General features: G+C 38.3%; 1 long non-coding RNA gene across 1 annotated transcript; it reads left to right on the plus strand.

The window, feature by feature from the left end:
* Nucleotides 1-652: 652 nt before the first annotated feature.
* LOC149496918 (uncharacterized) lies at nucleotides 653-2,744 on the plus strand. Its single transcript, XR_016320368.1, has 3 exons — nucleotides 653-914; nucleotides 1,052-1,131; nucleotides 2,624-2,744. It is a non-coding gene; the product is annotated as an uncharacterized LOC149496918 (long non-coding RNA).
* Nucleotides 2,745-8,332: the final 5,588 nt, after the last annotated feature.

Consider the following 8,332-nt stretch of genomic DNA (forward strand, 5'->3'; position numbering starts at 1 on the left):
GTGTCTATGTTGAGGAGGTATCGGTCCGACCCATCACATGTGATACCAGTTGATTCTGTTACCATAGAGCCAGATTTGACTTATGAGGAAGAACCAGTGAGGATACTTGCGAGGGAAATCAAGGAACTAAGGAATAAGAGAATTCCTTTGGTAAAGGTCCTTTGGAGAAACCATAAGACCGAGGAAGCTACATGGGAAAGTGAAGATATTATGAGACAACAGCATCCTCAGTTATTTACACCAGGTAAATTCGAGGACGAATTTCTTTTAAGGGGGGAGAACTGTAACAGACTGATTTTTCTTTTAGTGTCGGTAATAGGGATTTACCGGTCTGTGAATAGTACCATCGGTCTGGGACTTGGTATTATTTTAGTCCGGAAAAATTACTATGCATAGTTAATATTTTATTTACTATTTTTAGAGCATGTTTGCATGATTTAGGTGGGTAGAAAATATTTAATGAATATTTTTGGAAAGTTTATGTATTAAATGCATAATATTTCTAGTGTAGTATATTAAGAAATAAATGAGGAATTATTTTAGTGGAGTTCATTTAATTAATTGGTGGAGTTAAATAAGAAGTAGAAGAGATTTATTTGAGGAATATTTAGAGCCATTGGATGAGATTACTTAGGACTTGATCTTAGCCACACATTTGACATGAAATTTGGAAGTCAAATTTGACTTTGGCACTTAAAGTAACACCACAACACTTTTTGTTTTCTTCTCTTCTCTTCTCCACGCCATTTCCATCTTCTTCCTTCTTCTTTCATTTTCTTCATTTTCTTACCTCCAAATTTACCACCAAACTAGCTAATTAAACCATAGATTAGTACTTAATCCTTAAGAATTAAGAAGTAGAAGTTGAGTTTGGTGATTAAAAGCAAAGAGAAGTGAAGTTACCATTGAAGCAAGTAAGTTGTGGTTTTTGAGTTTTGTGAATTGTTAAGTAGAATTCATGGTTTAGACATGTTATTGATGCATTAAATCATGCTCCAACTGTTTCTTTTGTCAAGTTTTGCTTGTAATGTTGATTTTTCATGCTTTGAAGAGGTTGGAGAACCATCCTCAAAGGGGAAAGAGAAAGCCAAGGAGTAAGGCTTTCCAAGCTTATTCAAGCTTGTTAATAAGGTTAGTGCAATCATAATTTCACTTGTTTAAGTTGTTTTTACATGGTTAGGGTTTTGAATATGTTTTGGGAACTTTGTATGTTTTGTTGAAATTGCTGAATTTTAATGTGAGATGTGTTCTGCCGTGGGATTGGAACTCATTTTCAACCCCTTTATGCCTCCCATCTGTTTCTGACTTCTTCATGAAAGTTGTAGCTCTGTTTCTCAGCTTTCCAAAACATATTCTTATGTCTAATTCCAATACTTGTAGCTCAACTTATGATTTAAATACCAAACCTGGTTCTGTTATGATGTCTTACCTGTCTATCCGAAATGATTGTCCATTTTGACCACTCAAATGGCAAAATAACGTTTTATGTTCTTCATAAAAGTTATAGTTTTACTTCTTATCTTTCCAAACCATCCTCGTGTGTCCAAATTGGAGATACATAGCTCACCTTATGGCTGAAACACCCAAACTGACTCTGTTGTGTCGGGCCACATGTATTACTAAATTGAGTGCCCATTTTGACCACTATAATGATAAGATTAGGTTCTGAGTTCTTCATAAAAGTTGTTTCCCTATGTCTTGAGAATTCTCTCGTTCTAGATTGGTTTCATTGGAGTGTTTGGTGAAGTAGGAATTCAAGAAACATTGGACTTGGTTCTGCTGAATCAGGTCTGATCTGTTGGTCTGTGTTCTGAGCTTTTGTTTGCTATCTTACTGTGTGATCTGGGCTGTGGTCCCTTCTGAAAATTTGTATAATTTTATCTTAGCTTTCTAATGAACCTCATTTCATTCAATTTGGAGACCCATAAGTCAACTTATGTGTTAAAAACCCTGCAAAGGTCAAGTTTATAAAAATGCTGAAAAGTTCTTGATTTATGTACTTTTATACTATCTTAAGTATATATACATCTATAGTGTTTTGAGTAAAAATTTTGAACTGATGAGTACTAAATGAAGAGGTTTTGACTAAGAATTATTGCTTTTGTGAAAGAATGACTTTGATTTGGGCTCTACTATGCATGATTGAGACGTGGTATGATGAGATGAATTTTCTTATTGTGAAGCTATGATCATATGCTAGGGTTATCATCCCTTATAAATAGTCGGACGCGCTTATTTGTGTGATGGGGTGGTGCTTTCATAGGCCACGGTGGTGCTTTCATAGGCCACGATTGTGTGATGGGGGTGGTGCTTTCATAGGCCACGAGTATGTGATGGGGGTGGCGCTAATATAGGCCACGATCAAATCTGCTTATGTTCATTCTGCATGAGTACGAGCCTCAACAAAAAATGAAGTTTTATTGTTGCTATAAAAAAATGAAGACATATTTGTATTTATAATCTTCTCATTGCTTTCAAAGTATTTGAATTAAATGAATGCGATTTCGGTATTTATATAGTTGAGTAATTTCAGATTTGACTTGGCTTTTCTATTTAATTTAATTGTTGGTTATTTAGCACCACTGAGTCTTCCACTCAGCGCGTTGATTTTTATCACGCGCAGGTTAGGAGCGGAGGGTGTTCTTCAAGACCAGAGGACAAGCATCAGAGTAGAGATCACATTTTGGGTAGGATATTTTGTAAATGGTGATTTTTGGCATGTATATAAAGATTGTATTATGGAGGTTGTATATAATAAGTTTATAATGTATTAAGAGTTATGATTATTGAAGGAAATAACATCTTATTATATTTTTGGTGTATGATGATTATATATTCCTTGAAAGGAATGTGTTTAGACTATGATGCGTATGTTGATGGATATTTAGAAGTGCTTGTGGCATGTTATGTTGAATTGGAGTTTTGGGGTTTGGAGAAAATTGGAAGTGTGTATATTTTCTTTGTGTGGCAAGTTAATTTTTAGGGGAAACTCTTGCGAAATTTTCGTAGGAATTTCCTTAAATATTATTTTCGTTAACAAAAAAAAAAAAAAAAACAAAACAAAATGTTAATTACTTGCCTCCTTATGAAAATTTAACCACTTCTAATTTGTGATCTAGCTTTAATAAGTGCCATAAGACGGTGCTCCGGCACCGATTGTGGCATCCGCCGTCTGGTTCTTCGGGATTGGCCGGTGGGTGTTACGCGGGTGTGAATACTTAAATTTTGAGGCTCAAAAAGCCAGTTTTCCCAGACTGCAAACAGTCCGGCCTGCAACAGTGCCATGCCAATTAGTTTGACTTTGCTACAGCAACTGTGCAAACTGTCCGACCGGACCGAAGGCCATTTTGGACATTTACTCGAAGTATGCCAATATGGTACTTAAAACGTCCGAAATGTCGCAACGATCACGGAACAGGTCCCGGAATATTTTTCGGAGACCCGGAACTCCCGAAAACTCCTCCGGAGTGAAAAAGCCCAAGTAACCGCGGCCCCTGCCGCCGGACCGCCGGCGGCAGGTCCCGTTTTGGCCTATAAAATGGCCTCTCCCCCTTCATTTTTGACACCCCTGTCTGTGTTGACGGACGATCTTTCTCCCTCCCACGCTCCTTGCGATTTCTTTACCGCTTTTTGCATTTAATTTAATTTTTATTGCATTTTTGTTGTGATATTTGAACACTAAAATTAAACAAATTAAAATTAATTAATTCCCAAGCGAGGAGCTTAATCTGGAGTTAAGAAGCGGTTTCCGATTAAATCAGGTACGTAAACGAAACTCTGCCTATTTAATTTTAGCACTTCATGCATGCTTCTCTTCTACTCCTAATAATTCTACAACTGCATAAATGCATCCATGTCATCATTAGGCAAACAAATTGCCTCAAGTAAATGAATTTAAGCTAAATGCCCGGTTAATTAATAATCGTGGTAATAAGCTTAAATCCGACAATTTTGGCTAAAGAGCCTAGTTAATTAATAACTACGGTTCAACTGCCTTATTTTCAACAAATCCGGCTTAAGTCCAATTAATCAATAATTGTGGCTAAAAGCCTTAATCAATCACGTTTCGACAATAAATTGTGATTAAGCTCGAACGCCCGATTAATTAATAATTGTGGCATTAAAGCCTAAATCGCACATTTTGGCAAACTAATTGCCTAAAACAACACATTTCGGCCAAAGGCCCTAAAATCAACCATTTTGGCGACAATCGCCTAAATTACACATTTTAGCAAACGAATTGCTTAAATCAACACTTTTTGGCCAAAGGCCTTAAAATCAATCATTTTGGCGACAATCGCCCAATCACATCATTTTGGCAAACAATTGCCTAAATCAACTCATTTTGGCTAAAAGCCTTAAAATCAATCAATTTTGGCGACAATCGCCCAATCAACACTTTTGGCAAACAGATTGCCTAAATCAACACATTTTGGCTCAAAGCCTTAAAATCAACAACTTTCGGCGATAAAATCGCCTAAATAAACCATTTTGGCTAAGAGTCTTAAAATCAACGATTTTGGCGACAAATCGCCCGACAACCATTTTTGGCACAAATGCCTTAAAACCAACATTTTTGGCGACGAACGCCTAATCGAATCAATCGATCCTTTGGCAAAATGCCTAAACAAAAATGCACGAAGCATACACACACTCATGCATTAAGCATACTCCTTCAAAGCCCTTGAAACAAGGCCTATCGAACTACGTTGACTTTGATCTTCCATTCAAACGGAAGTACGTAGGCACGTTCGGGATTTCACCCCGGGCGACAAGTCAAAATCACATAAACATTTCATTTGGTCCAATTACATCATTCACCTTGCAAAGCATTCATTCATGGTTAGTTCATCAGCATGACATAGTCTCGGGATCCATCTCGGGTTTGTACACCATGCCTTAAACATTGGGATAATTAATCTAGTAACTAGGTTAATTAAAATTGGAGTCACTCAGGGTTTTTTCCTAGTTTATCCTAAAATAATTAAACAAGGTGGCGACTCACACACTCACGTGCATTTCTGTCCTTAGTCACATGCATCCATATGCATATGATATTTTGGGGTAGGGGTTCACAGTTTGGCGACTCTGCTGGGGAAAATTAATTATGTAATCATTTTGCATAAAGTGGACTACAATTGCTGTGTAAACTAACCCGCCCTTCTTTAGGGTACTATTTTGTTGTGCCTTGTTTTGCAGGATATCCTAGCACGAATCAAGTGTTCTTTCTTTAAGAATATTTGATAAGGAAATTTGGACTTAATTGTAAAATGTGATTAAGACATTAAAACTTGTTGATTTATCTGCACGATTGAGAATCCTTTTCTCCATTGCATAAAACAAATGAACTTCAAATGAATTTCTTCTCTCTCTGTTCAAACTTCTGAGTCTGGATAGCAAGTAGCGCTGATCGGCAGGTCTCTTTGATTATGTCGACGGACAGCCAAAGCGTCCTCCCTGTTACCGCAAACCATCCCTAATCCTTTTGGGGGTGGCCCATGAGTATGCGTACCGTTGGATCCACGCGAAACTCTTTGTTTCACATGTGGTTAGGTATATCCTTACTCAAGGTTCAAGGGTCCCTTAATAAGCCAATTCTCTATTTGTGTCATAGCCTATAGAACCTATCCTTTAAGGCTATATGCACCCAATGATGCTGAATCATTCCATTAAAATGAATTATGTTTTGATATTGTGCGCATTCACGCATTCATCCCATACTTCACAAAAAAAAGAGGGTCTGGAAAATGATTAAAAAAAAAAAAGACTCTTACAAAAAAAAAACATTCCATTTCAAAGCTGAAAAATCACGTTTTGGTCCCTGAGACCTAAAAACAATTACATTTTTGGTCCCTGAGACCTGAAAATTCACATTTTGGTCCCTAAGACCTGAAAACTTACATTTTGGTCCCTAAGACCTGGAAAATCACATTTTGGTCCTAAAATTTCCGATTTGGCCACAAAGGCCCAAAAATTCCCAATTTGGCCCATAAGGCCCAAAAATTCACGATTTGGCCACTAAGGCCCAAAAACTCACATGTTGGCCCATAAGGCCCAAAAATTCACAATTTGGCCACTAAGGCCCAAAAACTCACATGTTGGCCTCAAAGGCCCAAAAATTCACATTTTGGCCCCTAAGGCCCAAAAAAAAAATTCTTTGAGAACCTGGGGCCTTTCGAAAAGTCGAGGTGTCCAACCCTAAGCACTCTACCTTACATATCACATCCCATTGGGTCCTATCCTAGGTGTCCTAGCCTACCAACACTACCCTACATTGTTTGGTCATACCACCCCACATCACAAGGGTCAAGTCCAAATACCTTACCCTTACACTACCCTACCTCATACTATCTCACATCCCCTATGAAAACACCTTATATAGGATAGTCTAATCATTTTGATTATGTCCTTTCACAGGTACCCCTCCAAAGACCATCTGCACCCGAAACGCCAATTGAGCTCTCACCCACAAGACCAATTTCGCCAACCGGACCAATGGCATCACTCACCGACATCCAGAACCTCATTGAACAACTGGAAGCCAGAATGGAGGCTAGAATGAATGAGGCATTGGCTGCCCAGAGGACTACCCTAATAGCTGAACTAGGTAGTGGTAATGGAAATGGGGCTTCAGCTGGGGGAAGTGGACTTGCTACCTCCAATCAGGGTCCTGCTGCTGAACCAACAAATCCTGCCCGTAACCTGGACGACATGCCTTCTAGAACTGCTTCTGAGTTGGAAGCTCAGAAAATGAGAGAAAAACTGGAATTGTTAGAAAGATCTGTTACTGCCCTTAAAACACACAAAGAAGTGGTGGACATGGACTCCTTGTCCTTGTTCCCCAAAGCAAGATTACCTACAAAATTCAAGATGCCCAACATGGATAAGTTTGACGGAACCACTTGTCCCAAAACGCACCTGAAAATGTATGTGGGTGCCCTCAACCCGTTTGGCCTGAACAGCGAGCTCCTTGCTCAGTTGTTTCAGCAATCTTTGACTGGTGCTGCATTAAGATGGTTTGTAAGCTTGGATCATTCCAAAATGAAGAATTGGGAGGACATATGCAATGCTTTCAACATGCAGTACCATTATAATATCGAAGTGGATGTTACCCGGAGGGAGCTAGAAACCACTAAACAAAAGAACAATGAGCCCTTCTCCTCATTCCTTTCGAGGTGGAGAGCCAAAGCTGCTCAAATGATCAACCGACCCTCTGAACAGGAACAAGTTGACATAATAATCAAGAATTTACTGCCTGTCTACCAGTCACAGCTTCAAACACAGTACTTGCCTACGTTCCAATCGCTCATTGCGACTGCAACTAAGGTGGAAGACTTAATCCAGTTGGGTCGGCTCAAAGAAGACTCATACAAGAAGCAGAATCATGCTGGGTCTAGTGAGACAAATGAAATAGCCAGTATAATCCCCACGAATCCTTTACGTGTTGGGAATTTGGGAAACAATCAGCCAAGGAGGCAATATACTGATCTCGGCATGCCAATCCTTTTGGTGTTCCGAGAAGCAGTGAAAGCAAATTTACTGAAGCCCTTAGAAGCAAGGCCATTACCAAACCCCCTGCCCCGGAATTTCAAAGCCAATGAATACTGTGAGTACCATCAAGGACATGGGCATAAGACCGAATCATGCTGGACTTTGCAGAACCGTCTACAAGACCTGATTGACAATGGGTCCATCATCCCCAAGAGCAAGCTGAATATCAACCAATCCCTTGCCTAACCATGGGATTAATGCAAAAAAAAAAAAAAAAAGAAATTGCTAAACAAGAATCGTTCGATCCTTTCTAACTTTTCTTAGAAATGAATGAAATTTGTGTCTGAGAAGGTTGAGATCAAGCCTCCAAAAGAACAAAGGAATTGTTCAAGACCAACAACAACATGTCTGATCGATTGAAGCATCGAGAAGAACAAAGTCACTACAGTCAATCCGATCCTAGTCCATCATAGTCCACCTAGAGTCTATCTTTTAGGGCCTAGTTTCTTTTTTCTTTTCATTTTCATTTCCATTCAAGTTTTCATTCAATTTAAATTTGTAAATCTAAGTGTCTTTTGTACACAAATTTTGTCTTATCAATAAAAAGGGATCAGTTTACGTTCCAATCATGTTTATACTCTCTCTCTATCTTTTCCTGTGAAAGCACAAAAAAAAAATTAAAAAAATAAAAAAAAATAAAAAAAATAATAATAAAAAATTAAAAAAAAATGATGATAAAAAAAAAAGATAATAAAAATTGGCAAAGAAAAATGCATTCATTTGCTCTGCATCAATCAAAGCTGGGGGCATCCTAAGAAGCACCATCAAAGGTGAAGTTTTG

The sequence above is a fragment of the Jatropha curcas genome, chromosome 4 (assembly GCF_041381405.1).
Source record: "Jatropha curcas cultivar XTBG-Jc1 chromosome 4, XTBG_Jcur_1.0, whole genome shotgun sequence".
Taxonomy (NCBI): Eukaryota; Viridiplantae; Streptophyta; class Magnoliopsida; order Malpighiales; family Euphorbiaceae; genus Jatropha; species Jatropha curcas.